This window comes from Somniosus microcephalus, unplaced genomic scaffold (genome assembly GCF_052327205.1).
Source record: "Somniosus microcephalus isolate GS21.2 unplaced genomic scaffold, FLI_Smic_1.0 unresolved_chr2, whole genome shotgun sequence".
Classification (NCBI taxonomy): domain Eukaryota; kingdom Metazoa; phylum Chordata; class Chondrichthyes; order Squaliformes; family Somniosidae; genus Somniosus; species Somniosus microcephalus.
Window position 1 is genome coordinate 77,462,869 of NW_028225180.1, and position 16,156 is coordinate 77,479,024.

Genomic DNA, 16,156 nt, shown 5'->3' on the forward strand with positions numbered 1-16,156 from the left:
GTATCACCCAGATCCCAAAATCAAATATCTTGAAAACTTCAATCAAACCACCCCTTAACCTTCTAAATTCCAGAGACTACACCCCTAGCTTGGGTAATCCTCCAGAGTAGCTCCCCTCCCCAAAGAAGGTAGCTACAGCTGGATACCAACTCCATGCAATGGGCCAGAGGACCAGGGCAACTGGAACTGTCTCACTGCCTCAGTGCAAGGAAGAAAGAAAAGAAAGACTTGCATTTATATAGCGCCTTTCACGACCACCGGATGTCCCGAAGCACTTTACAGCCAATGCAGTACTTTTTTGAAGTGTGGTCACTGTTGTAATGTAGGAAACACGGCAGCCAATTTGCGCACAGCAAGCTCCCACAAACAGCAAATGTGATAATGACCAGATCACCGGTTTTTAGTGCTGTTGGTTGAGGGATAAATATTGGCCCCAGGACACCGGGGAGAACTCCCAAGGAACAAAATGCCCATTGTTACGTTCCTGAAATCAGGCGCTTGCCATTGGAGCCAATCACAGGTAGAGGGCTAGATCCCAACACTCAATGATGCTGCGCCTTGCAGCTGCTCTGACATCGACTCTGGTTGCGATTGTGACCTTTGGGCATACAGTTAGCGAATAAAACAGAGTCAGAGCCATCTCGCCGATAGAACATGAGACTTAGGAGCAGGAGTGGGCCATTCGGCCCCTCGAGCCTGCTCCGCCATTCAATAAGAGCATGGCTGATCTTTGACCTCATCTCCACTTTCCCGCCCTGTCCCCATATCTCTCGATTCCCCGAGAGTCCAAAAATCTATCGATCTCAGCCTTGAATATACTCAACGACTGAGCCTCCACAGCCCTCTGGGGTAGAGAATTCCAAAGATTCACCACCCTCTGAGTGAAGAAATTCCTCCTCATCTCAGTCCTAAATGGCTGACCCCTTATCCCGAGACTGTGACCCCTGGTTCTGGACTCCCCAGCCAGGGGGGGAAACATCCTCCCTGCATCTACCCTGTCAAAGCCCTGTAAGAATTTTATACGTTTCAACGAGATCACCTCTCATTCTTCGAAACTCCAGAGAATAAAGGCCTATTCTGCTTAACCTCTCCTCACAGAACAGCCCTCTCACCCCAGGAACCAATCTCTACTACAATGCTAGCCGTCCTGCTGTCCTACCACGCCTCCGTGTTCTCCAGATATTTGCGCTCAGCTGCTATGCCCCACTCCATAAAATTCTGTCAACTGAGCATAAATGATTCATGTGTTGTTCAATCATGTGAAGAACAGACGTAAAAAGGCTGTACAATAAAGTATAGAGCACACGCTATTCTGCACAAGTTTTATTGCCATTGTGCCTAATAGCTTTATACAAATGTAAAAATAGGTTTGCATTAGTTTCTAATATCCTTCTCAGTAATATCACTCACATTCTCAAGATCCAGAGTAGCCCTGATAAGCACAGTCTTTAGAATATAGGTCAGCTAGGAGTCTTTGTCGCTTTCTGTTGTAAGTGCAATGAAGTGTCCGTTACCTGCGGCATATCTGCTCCAATGTCAGCTGTGGCTCAGCTGGTAGCACACTCACCTCCGAGTGCAGAGAGTTGTGGGTTCAAGTCCCACTCCCGGGACGTGAGCACATAAAGCTAGGTTGACACTCCCAGTGCAGAGCGGTGGGAGCGCCGCACTGTCGGAGGGGCAGTACTGAGGGAGTGCCGCACTGTCGGAGGGGCAGTACTGGGGTGGCGCTGCACTGTCGGAAGGGCAGTACTGAGGGAGCCCCGCACTGTCAGAAGGGCAGTACTGAGGGAGCGCCGCACTGTCGGAGGGGCAGTACTGAGGGAGCGCCGCATTGTCGGAGGGGCAGTACTGAGGGAGCGCCACACTGTGGGAGGGGCAGTACTGAGGGAGCGCCACACTGTCAGAGGGGCAGTACTGATGGAGGGGCAGTACTGAGAGAGCGCCGCACTGTCGGAGGGGCAGTACTGAGGGAGCACCGCACTGTCGGAGGGGCAGTACTGAGGAAACACTGCACTGTCGGAGTGGCAGTACTGAGGAAACACTGCACTGTCGGAGTGGCAGTACTGAGGGAGCGCTGCACTGTCGGAGGGGCATTACTGAGGGAGCACTGCACTATCGGCGGGGCCGTACTGAGGGAGCGCCGCACTGTGGGAGGGGCGGTACTGAGGGAGCGCCGCACTGTGGGAGAGGCAGTACTGAGAGAGCGCCGCATTGTCGGAGGGGCTGTACTGAGGGAGCGCCACACTGTCGGAGGGGCAGTACTAAGGGAGCGCCGCACTGTTGGAGAGGCAGTACTAAGGAAGCGCCGCACTGTCGGAGGGGCAGTACTGAGGGAGCGCTGCACTGTTGAAGGGGCGGTGCTGAGGGAGCGCCGCACTGTCGGAGGGGCAGTACTGAGGGAGCGCTGCACTGTCGGAGGGGCCGTACTGAGGGAGCGCCGCACTGTCGGAGGGGCAGTACTGAGGGAGCGCCGCAATGTCGGAGGAGCAGTACTGAGAGAGCGCCGCACTGTCGGAGGGGCAGTACTGAGGGAGCGCCGCACTGTCGGAGGGGCAGTACTGAGGGAGCGCCGCACTGTCGGAGGTGCCGTCTATCGAATGAGACATTAAACCGAGGCCCCGTCTGCTCTCCAAGGCGGACGTAAAAGATCCCACGGCCACTATTGGAAGAAGTGCAGGGGAGTTCTCCCCGGTGTCCTGAGGCCAATATTTATCCCTCAACCAACATAACAAAAGCAGATGATCTGGTTATTATCAGATTGCTGTTTGTGGGATTTTGCTGTGCGTAAATTGGCTGCCGCGTTTCCTACATTACAACAGCGACCACACTTCAAAAAGTACTTCATTGGCTGAAAAGCGCTTTGGGACGTCCGGTGGTCGTGAAAGGCGCTGGAGAAATACAAGTCTTTCTTCATCCATGACTCTCCACAGCCGCCAACGCGGCTCCCACACAGGACCACTGGGGCCTTGTCGCTCAGGTGCTCCTCTTGCCTGGACACGAAGGAGTTGACCTCGCGCCAGAAGGCGAGGTGTGGGGTTGGGGCGGGGGGGTAGCTCGCCGGCACGGTGGAGCAGTGCGCCCGGCGAACCAGAAGCTGGCTGAGGTCACCGGGTGGGATTCCCAGCCCCAGAAGCCGCAAGTGTCACTGTAGACCTGGCACCGGCTGGGTGCCGTGGGGGGTTAAGGTACTGCAGGGGAGGGTGTCTCTGGTTCAGAAAGAGCAGCAAGGACGGGGCTAATGGAGGGCCTCAGTGCTGTGGCCTGAACCCAGAAGCAGGGCTACACAACATTGCACGGGCAAATGAGCATACTTGTGACAAAATGAATTAGGAGTCGGCCATTCCGCCTCTCGAGCCTGCACCGCCATTCCATAAGATCATGGCTGACCTTCGAACTCAACTCCACTTTCCCACCCGATCCCCATATTCTGGACAGGCTGGGGTTGTTTTCCTTAGAGCAGAGAAGGCTGAGGGGGGACCTGATTGAGGTGTACAAAATTATGAGGGGCATAGATAGGGTAGATAGAAAGGAACTTTTCCTCATAGTAGTGGGGTCAATAACCAGGGGCATAGTTTCAAGGTAAGGGGCAGGAAGTTTAGAGGGGATTTGAGGAAAAACTTTTTCACCCAGAGGGTGGTTGGAATCTGGAACTCACTGCCCGAAAGGGTGGTAGAGGCAGGAACCCTCACAACATTCAAGAAGCATTTAGATGAGCACTTGAAACGCCATAGCATACAAGGCTACGGACCAAGTGCTGGAAAATGGGATTAGAATAGACAGGGCTTGATGGCCGGCGCGGACACGATGGGCCGAAGGGCCTCTTTCTGTGCTGTATAACTCTATGTCCCCATATCCCTTGATTCCTTTAGAGTCCAAAAATCTATCGATCTCAGTCTTGAATATACTCAACGATTCAGCATCCACAGCCCTCTAGGGGCAGAGAATTCCAAAGATTTTATGTAGCGGTCTTTCCTTACTTCACTCCTGAAAGGTCTGGCTCTAATTTTTAGACTATGTCCCCTAGTCCTAGACTCCCCAACCAGCAGAAATAGTTTCTCTCTCTCTACCCTATCAGTTCCCCTTAATATCCTGAAAACAGCGATCAATTTACCTTTTGTAGGTTATAATTAAGGTACATGGAATTGGGGGTAATATACTAGCATGGATTGAGGATTGGTTAACAGACAGAAAACAAAGAGTAGGGATAAATGGATCTTTTTCAGAATGGCAGGCTGTGACTAGTGGGGTACCGCAAGGATCGGTGCTTGGGCCCCAGCTATTCACAATCTATATTATTGATTTGGATGAGGGGACTAAATGTAACATTTCTAAATTTGCTGATGATACAAAGCTAGGTGGCAGTGTCAGTTGTGAAGAGGATGTGAAGAGGCTTCAAGGGGATCTCGACAGGCTCAGTGAGTGGGCGACAACATGGCAGATGGAATATAATGTGGATAATTGTGAAGTTATCCACTTTGGTAGAAAAAACAGAAAGGCAGAGTATTTCCTAAATGGTGAAAGATTGGGGAATGCAGATGCTCAAAGGGACCTGGGTGTCCTTGTACATGAGTCACTGAAAGTGAATGTGCAGGTGCAGCAAGCCATTAGGAAGGCAAATGGTATGCTGGCCTTCATTACAAGTGGATTTGAGTACAGGAGTAAAGAAGTCTTACTCCAATTATATAGGGCCTTGGTGAGACCACACCTGGAGTACTGTATACAATTTTGGTCTCCTTACCTAAGGAAGGATATACTTGCCATAGAGGGAGTGCAACGAAGGTTCACAAGATTGATTCCTGGGATGGTGGGACTGTCGTATGAGAAGAGATTGAGTAAACTAGGCCTGTATTCTCTTGAATTCAGAAGAATGAGAGGGGATCTCATTGAAGCATACAAAATTATTACAGGGCTTGATAGGGTGGATGCTGGGAGAATGTTTCCCTTGGCTGGGGAGTCTAGAACCAGGGGCCACAGCCTCAGGATAAAGGGTCGGCCATTCAGGACTGAGATGAGAGGAAATTTCTTCACACAGAGGGTGGTGAATCTTTGGAATTCTCTGCCCCAGAGGGCTGTGGACACTCAGTCATTGGGTATATTCAAAACAGAAGTCGATAGATTTCTGACTAGTAAGGGCATCAAGGGATATGGCGATAGGGCCGGTGAATGGAGTTGAGGTAGATGATCAGCCATGATCTCATTGAATGGCGGAGCAGGCTCGAAGGGCCGACTCCTGCTCCTATTTCTTATGTTCTTAACTCTTATAATGAGTTTGCTGTTCAGTCCTCGCATGTCCCACCTGGATTGGCTCATATTGGCCGCAGAGTAAGTCACAGAACGTGCCCCCTCCGCGACCAATGACGCGAGGACCCCCCACCGACACGCAGCAAACGCGACGGGTGCCGGACACTTGCGCTGTCCGCCTCTTCGCATCCGTCCCACAGCAAAGGTTCTGGGCCTTGAAGCTCACCGGGGTTAATATCGACAACTCCTTTCTCGCCACGGGGATGTGTTAGGTCGTCTTCAGATCGTCTTTCCCTGTGAAAGGTGCTCTGCCAGCAGGTGGCCTGCCGATCGGCGCATGTAGCGTGTCGATAGCAATCATTAGCCTAGCAATGTCAGCGTGCGGTCTTGCGCCCCAGGTACATAGCCTGCAGACAGCTGCAAACAGCCTAAAGGCATGAGCAGGTGTCTGTAGCTAATGACTGACAGAGGTCTATTTCTCAAGTAAGGAATTCGAAGCAGGGGGCAGTAATTCTTTGAGTTGTTTGACGCCTGTGATCCTTGCGTCCATCTCCATACTGATAGACAGATGGTTGAAGAGAAGAAAACAAGGGGTAGAACTTAAGAATTAGGAGCAGGAGCAGGCCATTCAGCCCCTCGAGCCTGCTCCACCATTCAATAAGATCATGGCTGATCTTCGACCTCAACTCCACTTTCCCGCCCGATTCCCTTGAGAGTCCAAAAATCTATCGATCTCAGCCTTGAATATACTCAATGACTGAGCCTCCGCAGCCCTCTGGGGCAGAGAATTCCAAAGATTCACCACCCTCTGAGGGAAGAAATTTCTCCTCATCTCAGTCAAAATGGCCGACCCCTTATCAGAGACACAATTTCACTCCTTGTGAAAAAGGCTGATGGAATTTATATCGAGAGGACTAGAGTACAAGGGGGTAGAAGTTATGCTGCAGCTGCACAAAGCCCTGGTGAGACCACACCTGGAGCACTGGGAGCAGTTCTGGGCCCCACACCTTAGGAAGGATATATTGGCCTCGGAGGGAGTGCAGCGTAGGTTTACCAGAATGATGCCCGGACTCCAAGGGTTCAATTACGAGGAGAGATTACACAAATTAGGGTTGTATTTCCTGAAATTTAGAAGGTTCAGGGGTGATCTGATTGAAGTTTTCAGGATATTAAGGGGAACTGATAGGGTAGAGAAAGAGAAACTATTTCCGCTGGTTGGGGAGTCTAGGACTAGGGGGCAGAGTCTAAAAATTAGAGCCAGACCTTTCAGGAGTGAAGTTAGGAAACACTTCTACACACAAAGGGCGGTAGAAGTTTGGAACTCTCATCCGCAAACAGCAATTGATGCTCGATCAATTGTTAATTTTAAATCGGAGATTGATAGATTTCTGTTAACCAAAGGGTATTAAGGGATACGGGGCAAAGGCGGGTAGATGGAGTTAGGTCGCAGATCAGTCATGATCTCATTGAATGGCGCAGCAGGCTTGAAAGAAAGAAAGACTTGCATTTATATAGCGCCTTTCACGACCACCGGACGTCACAAAGTGCTTTACAGCCAATGAGGTACTTTTTGGAGTCACTATTGTAATGTGGGAAATGCAGCAGCCAATTTACACACAGCAAGCTCCCACAAACAGCTATGTGATAATGACCAGATCATCTGTTTTTGTTATGTGGATTGAAGGATAAATATTGGCCCCAGGACACCGGGAAGAACTCCCCTGCTCTTCTTCGAAATAGTGCCATGGAATCTTTTACGTCCACCTGAGAGAGCAGACGGGGCCTCGATTTAACATCTCATCTGAAAGATGGCACCTCCGACAATGCGGCGCTCCCTCAGTACTGCCCCTCCGACAGTGCAGCGCTCCCTCAGTACTGCCCCCCCGACAGTGCGGCGCTCCCTCAGTACTGCCCCTCCGACAGTGCGGCGCTCCCTCAGTACTGCCCCTCCAACACTGCGGCGCTCCCTCAGTACTGCCCGTCCGACAGTGCGGCGCTCCCTCAGTACTGCCCCTCCCACAGTGCGGCGCTCCCTCAGTACTGGCCCTCTGACAGTGTGACGCTCTCTCAGTACTGCCCCTCCGACAGTGCGGCGCTCCCTCAGCACTGCCCCTCCGACAGTGCGGCGCTCCCTCAGTACTGCCCCTCCGACAGTGCGGCACTCCCTCAGTACTGCCCCTCCGACAGTGCGCCGCTCCCTCAGTACTGCCCCTCCGACAGTGCGGCGCTCCCTCAGTACTGTCCCTCCGACAGTGCGACGCTCTCTCAGTACTGCCCCTCCGACAGTGTGCCGCTCCCTCAGTACTGCCCCTCTGACAGTGCGGCGCTCCCTCAGTACTGTCCCTCCGACAGTGTGACGCTCTCTCAGTACTGCCCCTCCGACAGTGCGGCGCTCCCTCAGCACTGCCCCTCCGACAGTGCGGCGCTCCCTCAGTACTGCCCCTCTGACAGTGCGCCACTCCCTCAGTACTGCCCCTCCGACAGTGCGGCGCTCCCTCAGTACTGGCCCTCCGACAGTGCGCCACTCCCTCAGTACTGCCCCTCCGACAGTGCGGCGCTCCCTCAGTACTGCCCCTCCGACAGTGCGGCGCTCCCTCAGTACTGGCACTCCGACAGTGCGGCGCTCCCTCAACACTGCACTGGAGTGTCAGCCTACATTTATGCGCTCAAGTCCCTGGAGTGGGACTTGAACCCACAACCTTCTGACTCAGAGGCGAGTGTGCTACCCACTGAGCCACAGCTGACACATTGCGGGGCTGAATTCGAGGAGCTGAATGGCCTCCTCCTGTCCCTATGTCCTTTCTTTCTTTCTTTCTTTCTTTCTTTCTGGTTACGGTCAAGTCACTCAAAATGGACAGATGTGGTCTCTTTCAGTTGGCACGACCGTTATTGACTATAATCTGGTTTTTAGGGAACGATATTGAAATTTGATACCAAATTGAGGAGTGTGGAAAATTATATCGAAAGGGCATGGGGAGCGAGCAGGAGAGTGAGGTTAGACTAGGTGAAAGAAGCTGTGGATATGATGGCCTTTTTCCAAAAAAAGATCATTCTCAGGATCTGGGCATCACTGGCAAGGCCGTCATTTAGTGCCCATCTCTCAGCAGGTGCTGCTAGAACTGAACGTCTTGCGAGGCCTCTTCAGAGGAGCAGTTAAGAGTCAACCGCATTGCTGTGGGTCTGGAGTCCCATACAGGCCAGACTGGGTGAGGACGGCAGGTTTCCTACCCTAAAGGACATTGGTGAAGCAGATGTGGTTCCGAAAAAACACAACTGATCTTCAGGAATCAAAATCTTCCCTGTGGAACATCATCCCTACACTGCCATCCCCACGCCTTTACTGCAGTGAACTATGATTCTCCGGTACAGGAACTTTCCATGCTTCTCCAAGTTCAACTTAAAGTTCTTCAAATCCGCCCCACTGATCCTCTTGATGGCTTCCAAATCCCACTCTTATTTCAACCGAACAGTTTTAGTGCACTTAGCTTCTTGACGGATTGAGGAAATGGCAACCGTCTTCAGCTGCTTCATCAATGACCTTCCCTCCAACATAATGGGGATGTTCGCTGATGACTGCACAGTGTTCAGCACCATTAGCAACACCACAGATAATGAAGCAGTCCATGCCAGCATGCAACAAGACCTGGCCAACGTTCAGGCTTGGGCTGATAAGTGGCAGGTAACATTCGCGCCACACAAGTGCCAGGAAATGACTATCTCCAACAGGCAAGAGTCAAACCACCGCCCCTTGACATTCAACGGCATTACCATCGCCGAATCCCCCACCATCAACATCCTGGGGGTCACCATTGACCAGAAACTTAACTGGACCAGCCACATAAATACTGTGGCTACAAGAGCAGGTCAGAGGCTGGGTATTCTGCAGCGAGTGTCTCACCACCTGATTCCCCAAAGCCTTTCCACCATCTACAAGGCACAAGTAAGGAGTGTGATGGGATACTCTCCACTTGCCTGGATGAGTGCAGCTCCAACAACACTCAAGAAGCTCGACACCATCCAGGACAAAGCAGCCCGCTTGATTGGCACCCCATCCGCCACCTTAAACATCCACTCCCTCCACCACCGGCGCACCGTGGCTGCAGTGTGTACCATCTACAAGATGCACTGCAGCAACTTGCCAAGGCTTCTTCGGCAGCACCTCCCAAACCCGCGACCTCTTCCACCTAGGACAAGGGCAGCAGGCGCATGGGAACACCACCACCTCCAAGTTCCCCTCCAAGTCACACACCATCCTGACTTAGAAATATATCGGCTGATCCTTCATCGTTGCTGGGTCAAAATCCTGGAACTCCCTCCCTAACAGCACTGTGGGAGCACCTTCACCACACGGGCTGCAGCGGTTCAAGAAGACGGCTCAAGGGCAACGAGGGATGGGCAATAAATGCTGGGCCTTGCCAGCAACGCCCAGATCCCGTGAACGAATAAAAAAAACCTGCGCGTTTCTGCTTAAACCTTTCGATGCTTCTACATCTGTTCAGCGGCGCACGATTAAAGCTGGATACAGCACGCCAAGTGGGATCATTTCAACGCTTTGTAAAGGACAACAGCAAGGTTCAAAATGGTAGGGTGTGGCGGTTAGGTGACTAACTCGGATTTTGAAAGCCTACAGAATGCAGGAAGAAGGAAAGACTGAGCGAGGCAAAGAGTTCCGATGTTTGGGAGTCCGGAGACAGAATGAGAAATAAAAGGTGCTGGAGCGCTGACTCTTCATATCAACATAAGGAAGGAAGGAAGGAAAAAAGGAAGGATGGAAGGAAGGGAGGAAGGCAGGAAGGAAGAAAGGAAGGAAGGAATGATGGAAGGCAGGAAGGAAGCGAGGGAGGGAGGGAGGAAGGAAGGAAGGGAGGGAGGAAGGAAGGGAGGGAGGGAGAAATGATGGAAGGAACGAAGGAAGGGAGGGAGGGAGGAAGGGAGAGAGGGAGGGAGGGAGGGAGGGAGAAATGATGGAACGAACGAAGGAAGGGAGGGAGGGAGGAAGGGAAGAAAGGAAGGAAGGAAGGAGGGAATGAAGGGAGGGAGGGAGGGAGGGAGGAAACATAAAAACATAGAAGATAGGAGCAGGAGTAGGCCATTCGGCTCCTCGAGCCTGCTCCGCCATTCAATGAGATCATGGCTGATCATCCAAGTTCAGTACCCAGTCCCTGCCTTCTCCCCATATCCCTTGATCCCTTTAGCCTTAAGAAATATATCCAACTCTTTCTTGAATATATTAAATGAATTGGCCTCCACTGCCCTCTGTGGTAGTGAATTCCACAGGTTCACCACTCTCTGGGTGAAGAAATTCCTCCTAATTTCTGTCCTAAATGGCCTACCCCTTATCCTTAGACTGTGGCCCCTGGTTCTGGATTCCCCGACCATCGGGAACATCCTTCCTGCATCCAGTCTGTCCAGTCCTGCCAGAATTTTATAAGTTTCAATGAGATCCCCTCTCATTCTTCTAAACTCCAGTGAGTATAAGCCCAATCGACACAATCTCTCCTCATACGTCATTCCTGCCATCCCAGGTATCAGCCTGGTGAATCTTCGCTGAACTCCTTCCATGGCAAGAATATCCTTCCTCAGGTAAGGCGATCAAAACTGCACACAATACTCAAGATGTGGTCTCACCAAGGCCCTGTACAACTGCAGCAAGACATCCTCGTTCCTGTACTCGAACCCTCTCGCTATGAAGGCCAACATACCTTTTGCCTTCTTAACCGCCTGCTGCACCTGCATGCTTACCTTCAGCGACTGGTGCACAAGGACACCCAGGTCTCGTTGCACTTCCCCTTCTCCCAATCTATTGCCATTCAGATAATAATCTGCCTTCCTGTTTTTGCCACCAAAGTGGATAACCTCACATTTATCCACGTTATATTGCATCTGCCATGCTTCTGCCCAATCACCCAACCTGTCCAAATCATCCTGTAGTTTCTCGGCATCCTCCTCACAGCACACACGCCCACCCAGCTTTGTGTCGTCTGCAAATTTGGAGATATTACATCTAGTTCCCTTGTCTAGATCATTAATATATATTGTGAATAGCTGGGGTCCAAGGACCGATCCCTGCGGTACCCCACTAGTCACTGCCTGCCACTTGGAAAAAGACTCGTTTATTCCAACTCTTTGCTTTCTATCTGCCAACCAGTTCTCTATCCAAGTCAATACCTTGCCCCAATCCCATGTGCCTTAACTTTACACGCTAATCTCTTACGTGGGACCTTATCGAAAGCCTTCTGAAAGTCTAAATACACCACATCCACTGGTTCTCCCTTATCTATTTTACTAGTTACATCCTCAAAAAATTCCAGTAGATTAGTCAAGCACGATTTACCTTTTGTAAATCCATGTTGACTTTGTCCGATCCTGTCACTGTTTTCCAAGTGCTCTGCTATTACATCTTTTATAATGGACCCTAGCATTTTCCCCACTACCGATGTCAGGCTTACCGGTCTATAATTCCCCGTTTTCTCTCTACCACCTTTTTGAATAGTGGGGTAACATTAGCTACCCTCCAATCCATGGGTACTGTTCCAGATTCCATCGAATGTTGGAAGATGACCAGCAATGCATCTACTATTTCTAGGGCCACTTCCTTAAGTACCCTAGGATGTAGATTATCAGGCCCTGGGGATTTATCGGCCTTCAATCCCATCACTTTCCCTAACACCATTTCCCTACAAATACTGATTTCTTTCAGTTCCTCCCTCTCATTAGACCCTATGTTCCTCGACACCTCTGGGAGGTTATTTGTGTCCTTCTTTGTGAAGACAGAACCAAAGTATGTATTTAATTGGTCTGCCATTTCTTTGTTCGCCATTATAAATTCCCCTGATTCTGACTGCAAGGGACCTACGCTTGACTTCACCAATCTTTTTCTCTTCACGTATCTATAGAAGCTTTTACAGTTAGATTTTCTGTCCCCTGCAAGCTTCCTCTCATAATCTATTCTCCCCCTCTAAATTAATCCCTTTGTCCTCCTTTGCTGAATCCTAAACTGCTCCCAATCCTCAGGTTTGCTGCTTTTTCTGGCCAATTTATATGTCTTCTCCTTGGATCTTATGCTATCCCTAATTTCCCTTGTTAGCCACGGTTGAGTCACCTTTTTTGTTTTACTTTTATGCCAAACAGGGATGAAGGAAGGAAGGAAGGAAGGGAAGAAGGAAGGAGGGAACAGAGGGAGGGAGGAAGGAAGAAGGGAAGGAAGAAAGGAAAGAAGGAAGGAAGGAAAGAAGGAAGGAGGGAAGGGAGGAAGGAAGGAGGGAAGGAATGAAGGAAGGAAGGAAGGGAGGGAAGGGAGAGAGGGAGGAAGTAAGGAGGGAAGGAAGAAAGGAAAGAAGGAAGGAAGGAAGGAAAGATGGAAGGAAGGAAGGAGGGAAGGAAGGAAAGAGGGAAAGGAGGAAGGGAGGAGGGAAGGGAGGAAGGAAGGAAAGAAGGAAGGAAAGAAGGAAGGAGGGAAGGAGGAAGAAAGGAAGGAAGAAAGGAAGGAAGGAAGGAAGGAGTGAAGGAAGGAAGGAAGGAAGGAAAGATGGAAGGAAGGAAGGAAGGAAGGAAAGATGGAAGGAAGGAAGGAAAGATGGAAGGAAGGAAGGAGGGAAGGAAGGAAAGAGGGAAAGGAGGAAGGGAGGAGGGAAGGGAGGAAGGAAGGAAAGAAGGAAGGAAGGAAGGAAGGAAAGAAGGAGGGAAGGAGGAAGAAAGGAAGGAAGGAAGGAGTGAAGGAAGGAAGGAAGGAAGGTCGGAAGGAAGGAAGGTGCGTGCATATCTGAAGCATGAGAGAAAGGTTCAGAGGAATAACGGCCAAAGCAGCTTTGATAAAATGGAGAAAAAATGAGAGGCTGCCGCAAACTGTCGGCAAGACGTGCGAGAAGGATTCGCTGTCATCAGGCAAGCTTTCTCCATAATCAACATTCCGCTGCACATTCTTTAACGCTTTGCCTTTTACTGTGGAATCATATTTGCTATTTTTAGCAGCAGAAACTATTAATACACCTTTCTCAACATTAAATGCCATTTGCCATTCAGCCGTCCAATCGCGCAATCTTTGTCGATCGCTGTGTGGAATTCTTGGCCCCTTGGAACACGCTGGCTTCATTCACATCTAGGTATTGTTCATAAACCTCAGAAATTTCTCTTCAAATGCCTCTGTCAAGTTCCTCGATAGTCCCCCGGGGCATTGTGCTGGTCTCAGTTATTCATTTAGAACTATCACTGTGGTAACTATCCTCCATATCCGGGTTTCCAGCCAATTAATAATTCAGGTCAACTTTCTCTGCAGCCATCAGTCTCCTGTCGAGCCCCTTATCAGATCGTTGCTGAGCTTACTTCCCTGGTCTCGTCCGCTGACTGTAAAATGGCTGCCTTCAGTAACAAAAACAGCATGGCTTCAATGCTTCCTGGAGCCACCGGACTTCCGTCTGCTTTGTGAGTCAGTCGTGGCTCAGTGGGTAGCACCCTCACCTTTGAGTCAGAAGGTCGTGCGTTCGAGTCCCACTCCACGAGAGTTGAGCACAAAAATCTAGGCTGACGCTCCCAGTGCCAGGACTGATGGAGCGCCGCACTGTCGGAGGGGCAGTACTGAGGGAATGCCGCACTGTCGGAGGGGCAGTACTGACGGAGCAGTGCACTGTCGGAGGGGCAGTACTGAGGGAGCGCCGCACTGTCGGAGGGGCAGTACTGAGGGAGCGCCGCACTGTCGGAGGGGCAGTACTGAGGGAGCGCCGCACTGTCGGAGGGCAGTACTGAGGGAGCGCCGTACTGTCAGAGGGGCAGTACTGAGGGACCGCCACACTGTCAGAGGAGCAGTACTGAGGGAGCGCCGCACTGTCGGAGGGGCAGTACTGAGGGAGCGCCACACTGTCGGAGGGGCAGTACTGAGGGAGTGCCGCACTGTCGGAGGGCAGTACTGAGGGAGCGCCGTACTGTCAGAGGGGCAGTACTGAGGGACCGCCACACTGTCAGAGGAGCAATACTGAGGGACCGCCACACTGTCGGAGGGGCAGTACTGAGGGAGCGCTGCACTGTCGGAGTGCAGTACTGAGGGAGCGCCGCACTGTCAGAGGAGCAGTACTGAGGGAGCGCCGCACTGTCAGAGGAGCAGTACTGAGGGACCGCCACACTGTCAGAGGAGCAGTACTGAGGGAGCGCCGCACTGTTGGAGGGGCAGTACTGAGGGAGCGCTGCACTGTTTGAGGGGCAGTAATGAGGGAGTGCCGCACTGTCGGAGGGGCAGTACTGAGGGAGCGCCGTACTGTCGGAGGGGCAGTACTGAGGGAGCGCTGCACTGTCTGAGGGGCAGTAATGAGGAAGTGCTGCACTGTCGGAGGGGCAGTACTGAGGGAGTGCTGCACTGTCGGAGGGGCAGTACTGAGGGAGCGCTGCACTGTCAGAGGGGCAGTACTGAGGGAGCGTCGCACTGTTGGAGGGGCAGAACTTAGGGACCGCTGCACTGTTGGAAGGGCAGTACTGAGGGAGCGCCGCACTGTCGGAGGGGCAGTACTGAGCGAGCGCCGCACTTTCGGAGGGGCAGTACTGAGAGAGCGCCGCACCGTCGGAGGGGCAGTACTGAGGGAGCGCCGCACTGTCGGAGGGGCAGTACTGAGGGAGCGTCGCACTGTTGGAGGGGCAGTACTGAGGGAGCGCCGCACTGTCGGAGGGGCAGTACTGAGGGAGTGCCGCACTGTCGGAGGGGCAATACTGAGGGAGCGCCGCACTGTCGGAGGGGCAGGACTGAGGGAGCGCCGCACTGTTGAAGGGGCAGTACTGAAGGAGTGCTGCACTGTCGGTGGTGCCGTCTTTGGGATGAGACGTTAAACCGAGGCCCCGTCTGCCCTCTCGGGTGGATGTAAAAGATCCCACGGCCTCTACTGGAAGGAGAGCAGGGGGAGTTCTCCCGAGTGTCCTGGACCAATAGTTATCCCTGAACCATCACTAAAAACAGATGATCTGGTCATTATCGCATTGCTGTTTGTGGGATCTTGCTGTGCGCAAATTGGCTGCCGCGTTTCCTACATTACAACAGTGACTCCACTTCATTGGCTGTAAAGCGCTTTGGGACGTCCTGAGGTGGTGAAAGGCGCTGGAGAAATGGAAGTTTTTCAGGTGGCCAGGAGTGCCTGTGCGTCTGGAAATCTGGTCACGGTTTGAAGAGAGCCTCCGCACAACCGCAGTCGCAGGACACTCGCGTGCGTAACTTGGGGGTCACGGCCAGTATTACGGGCGCAGGTGCGTTTGGAAGGAGAGACCGACAGACGATCGTGAAAAGATCGCAGACGATGTGATCGCACTCGAGAGGAGATTTACGAGGATGTTGCCAGGACTGGAGAATTTTAGCGATGAGGAAAGATTGGAGAGGCTGGGGATGTTTTCTTTGGAACAGAGGAGGTGGAGGGGAGATTGATATAAAATTATGAGGGGCCTAGATAGAGTGGACAGGAAGGACCTATTTCCCTTAGCAGAGAGGTCAATAACCAGGGGGCATGGATTTGAAGTAATTGGTTGGAGGATTAGAGGGGAGTTGAGGAGAACTTTTCTCACCCAGAGGGTGGTGGGGGTCTGGAACTCACTGCCTGAAAGGGTGGGAGAGGCAGGAACCCTCATCACATTTAAAAAGTACTTGGATATGCACTTGGAACCTACAGGGCTACGGACCAAGAGCTGGATTAGGCTCGATAGCTTTCTAAGCCAGCAGAGTCACAATGGGCCGAATGGCCTCTTCCTCTGCCGTAAATTCCTATGATTCTATGGGATTTGTGTGTGTTGTACACTTATGCCCGAAATGCTCTGATTGCTTAGGCCGCGTAATTGCTTTGTGCCCTGATTGTGCGTGGCTGTGAATTTCTGGATCGCTGTCACTGTCTGTTAAGCTATCTCCGCTGTGTCTTGTGACAGACTATTGAGAGTGGGTGACTGCATAATA

The 16,156-nt window shown here is 51.8% G+C and overlaps 1 protein-coding gene across 1 annotated transcript in view; it reads right to left on the reverse strand.

Moving 5' to 3' along the window:
• The window catches only part of LOC147092842 (neurexin-2-like), a 1,315,750-nt gene that overhangs the window by 917,348 nt on the left and 382,246 nt on the right, over positions 1-16,156 (reverse strand). The gene's annotated exons all lie outside the window — the stretch shown is intronic.